Source organism: Carlito syrichta, unplaced genomic scaffold (genome assembly GCF_000164805.1).
Source record: "Carlito syrichta isolate Samal-C Ts95f unplaced genomic scaffold, Tarsius_syrichta-2.0.1 Scaffold307017, whole genome shotgun sequence".
Lineage (NCBI taxonomy): Eukaryota > Metazoa > Chordata > Mammalia > Primates > Tarsiidae > Carlito > Carlito syrichta.
Genome location: NW_007251113.1, coordinates 38,805 through 42,858, shown reverse-complemented (window position 1 = coordinate 42,858; position 4,054 = coordinate 38,805). Strand labels below are relative to the sequence as shown.

Sequence of the window (4,054 nt, the reverse complement as noted above, 5' to 3'; positions counted from 1 at the left end):
GCGGTGGCCGGGAGCGGCCACCGCACTCCGGTCTGGGCAACAGAGTGTGACTCTGATTACTCAAAAAAAAAAAAGAAGAAAAGAAACTCACAAGTAATTTTTGTTTTTTGAGTGGGAGTCTCATTATGTTGCCCAGGCTGGGGTGCGGTGGCATGATCACAGCTCAACACAGCCTCAACCTCCTGGGCTCAGGTGATCCTTCCACTTCAGCCTTCTGAGTAGCTGGGACCACAGGTGCATGTCGCCACTGGCTGAGTTTTTAAATTTTGTTGTAGAGATGAGGTCTCGCCATCTTGCCCAGGCCGGTCGCGAACTCCTGGGCTCAGGCAGTCCTCCCATCTCAGACTCTCTCCGTAACTGGGATTACAGGTGTGCGCCACCGTGCCTGGCCATGGGTCATCTCTGAGGGACTTTTGGCTAGTTCCTGCTGCAAGGCCGGGCCGAGGGCAGGTTGGAGAGTGGGAAAGGCCAAGCGGCCGTGGCACCTTCTCTGTATTATTCATCAGGTAGTGGCTCAGGGTCGAGAGCCAAACACAGGGCTCTTGACTGGGTACTGGAAAGAGCAATGGTCACCATAATAATAGCCACGACTTGTCCACTCTTTAGCTGCATGTAGTCATTAAGGTAACACCAGCTGATGTGATAGTGAAACCCTAAATCCTCAGAGGCTTAACACCATTGAAGTTTACTACCTTGTTTTTTTTTTTGAGTTAGCCTCTCACTCTCTCCCAGGCTGAGGTGGCACGATCACAGCTACTGCAGCCTCAACCCGCTGGGCCAGGCGATCCTTCTGCTTCAGCCTCCCAAGTAGCTGAGACTCCAGGTGCTTGCCACCATGTCTGGCTGAATTTTTTTGATTTATCGTAGAGACGAGGTCTGGCAAAGTTTATTTCTCATTTATGAAATGTCCTGCTGGGGCTGGGCGTGGTGGTTCACGCCTGTAATGCCAGCACTTTAGGAGGCCGAGGCGAGAGGATTGCTTGAGTCCACGGGTTTGAGACCAGCCTGGGCAACTTGGTGAGACCTGTCTCTACAATATATCAAAAAATTAGCCAGTTGTGGTAGCGCATGCCTGTAGTTCCAACTACTTGGAAGGCTGAGGTGGAAGGCTCGCTGGAGCCTAGCAGGTTGAGGCTGCGGTGGCCTGGAGCGGCCACTGCGCTCCAGTCTGGGTGACAGAGTGAGACTTCAACTCAAAAAAAAAAGAAAAAAGGAAAAAGAAAAAAAAGTTCTGTTGGGTAAACATTTGGCAAGTGGCTTGCTGTGTGGTGACTCAGGGACCCAGACCCCTTCCACCTGTGGTTCCAGCATCCCTTAGGACCTTGGAGATATTTCCTTCCCTGTTGGTAGACAGGGAAGGAGAGACTTCCTCATGGGAGGTGTTTATGGGCCAGGCCTGAAATGGCACACATTCTCTGTTGTTGTTGTTTTTTTTTTTTTTAAGATTAGAAATTATAGTTTATTTAGAAAGTAAATTAGAGAGAGAAAGAGGAGATTCACCTCCCCAAGGTAGGGAAGGGGGCCAAAGCCAAGAAACATGGTGATGACCATAACTCAAAGAGCACATGACCACACCAGAGTCCAGTAAGGCAGTGGCCACGTTCTCTCTGTCTTAATGCTATGGGCCAGACCTCGATCACATGGCCATAGATGACTGCAAGGGAGTCTGGGAAGTGGCTTTTATTCCCAAGAGGAACCAGAAATACTTTTTGGTGAACACATTGCACCCCTGCCACGACACGCTCAGGCATACAGCTAAGGACCGTGCCTGGGTGTATCTTATTTAATCCTCATGGTAGAAACAGCCATTGGTATTCCATTTTACAGATGAGAAAACTGAGGCTCAGAGATGCACGGTCACTGTGCAGAGTCACACAGCTGGTGAGGAGCTGGTGAGCCAAGATTGGAGTCTGGCTGTCAGATGCTAAAGCTGGAACATTCAGATTCCTGCGAGTTCAGTTGGTTGGAGAATTGGGTGGAGGTGGTGCTCACACAGCGTTTAGATGTGACTTCTTGGAACTCTAGAGGGCGCACCCTGGGGGTGAGTTGAGGATGGGTGTCACCCAGACCCCAGACTCTGGTGTCCTGAGCCCTTCCCCCATCCCTCAGGGCACTGGCTGGTGGCAGGTGACAGGATAATTCCGATCACCAGGCACATCTGGTCCAGCTCTGGGCGTGCAGGGGGTGAACACCCGGCCCAGGGTGTCTGTGACCCTGCTGCTCTGGTTCTGAGTGTGTCATTTGCGGGGGGTCTGTGGAGACTGCCCGGAGGCCCCTGGCTGGCTTCGTTTGGCCTAAACCCACCTTGCTTGCCGCAGCAACTTGATTTACTTCTTGGCTTGCCACACCCTGCTGCCTGGTTTTCCATCTGCAGGACAGATTCTGCAGTGGGGCATGAGGGCTCCCACCTGGACTGATGGGCATTTATGCAGCCCCTGCTGCATTCCTGGGTCTGACCTAGGCACAGTGGCAGAGCCTTGAAGTGTGCATGCTGCCCTTGAGTATTGGGAGGCTGCTGGCCCATTTGAAATAGGCTTACCACGTCCCTGAAGTTTACCGCCTTGATAGGTGAGCCTCAGTTTTCTCATCTGGAAATGGGCTGTGGTGAGGATTTAGCGAGAGGATGTGGATATGCCCCCTTTGGGGCATAGCACATGGAGCTGAGGGTGCCCCAGGCCGAGGGCCTGAGGTGTCAGGAGGCCAGACACAGGATCGAATGAGGACAGGAGCAGCCGCCTCCGTGGACGGCCGCTTACCGCCCACCAGCCGTGGCTCTGAACTCCTTGCTGCTTCAACTCTTGTGAATTCTCACAACCCTATGTGGTGGGTACCATCAGTCCCATTTTAGAGATGAGAAAACAGGCTCAGAGGGGAAGCTTGTTCAAGGTCACACTGCCTTGAATAACATACTAGCAAGTGCCAGAACTGGGTCTCAGGTGCACCCTCCATGCTGACCCAGAGCTGTAGGCCTAACCACGCACTACAGCCTCCTTACGCAGGGAGGGAACAGTGGGAGGTGGTAGGTGGACCTCTGCCTCAGGGCCCTGGGATAAGGGACCAGATGTTTTGGAATTTCTTTTTTTTGTTTTTAATTGGAGTCTCACGGCCACTCCAGCGTCCACCTGCTGGGCTCCGGCGAGCCTTCCGCCTCAGCCTTCCAAATAGCTGGAACTACAGGCGCGCGCTACCAAGCCCAGCTAATTTATTACTTATTGTTATTTTTATTTTTGAGTCAGAGTCTCATTCTGACACCCAGGCTGGAGTGCAGTGGCATGCTCATGGCCACCACAGCCTCAACCTGCTGGGCTCAGGTGATCCTTCCTCCTCATTCTTCCAAGTAGCTGGAACTACAGGCGCGAGCCACCAGGTCTGGCTAATTTTTTATTAATTGTAGAGATAAGGTCTCGCCAAGTTGTCCAGGCTGGCCTCGAACCCCTGGGCTCAGGCAATCCTCTCACCTCGGCCTCCCAAAGTGCTGGGATTATGGGCGTGAACCACTGCGCCCGGCCTAATTTTTTATTTATTGTAGAGGCGAGGTCTTGCGCAGTTTCCCGGGCCAGTCTCGAACCTGCGGGCTCTCAAATGAATGGAATCAGTATCTATTGAATGCTCACTCTGTGGGCCCTGTGCCCTTCCTGCACATATGGTATTGTGTTTAACCCCCAGCTGCCTATCCTGAATTTCACAGGAGGACTCGGGCTCAGACAGGCCAGGGTGCTGTCTGGGCACTGGGCCGGGGGCTGGGGCGGGGTGAGGAGGCTTTCGCTCCTCCCCTGTCCGGGTGATTCACAGACCGCAGTCGTTGCCCTGCACCTGTTGTGGGAAGACGCGCTCCCAGCATCCCCCAAGTACATTCCCGTTCCAGGTCAGCACACAGGGTCCCGCAGACTTGGGACTCGGCTTTCCCGCCTCCCGGCTACTGACCCACCCCTTGGCTTGGAGGACTCCGGATTGAGCAGCCTGGAGAGGGTGGAAGGCACGTGTGGAGGGCTCTTACTTGCAGGTGCCTCCCCCTCTACCCCCATTCCCTGTTCTCTCTCCTCCCTCCCTTTCT

At 53.6% G+C, this 4,054-nt stretch overlaps 1 protein-coding gene across 1 annotated transcript in view; it reads left to right on the top strand.

The window, feature by feature from the left end:
* Nucleotides 1–4,054, top strand: part of CROCC (ciliary rootlet coiled-coil, rootletin) — a 54,477-nt gene that overhangs the window by 13,604 nt on the left and 36,819 nt on the right. The window lies entirely within an intron of this gene.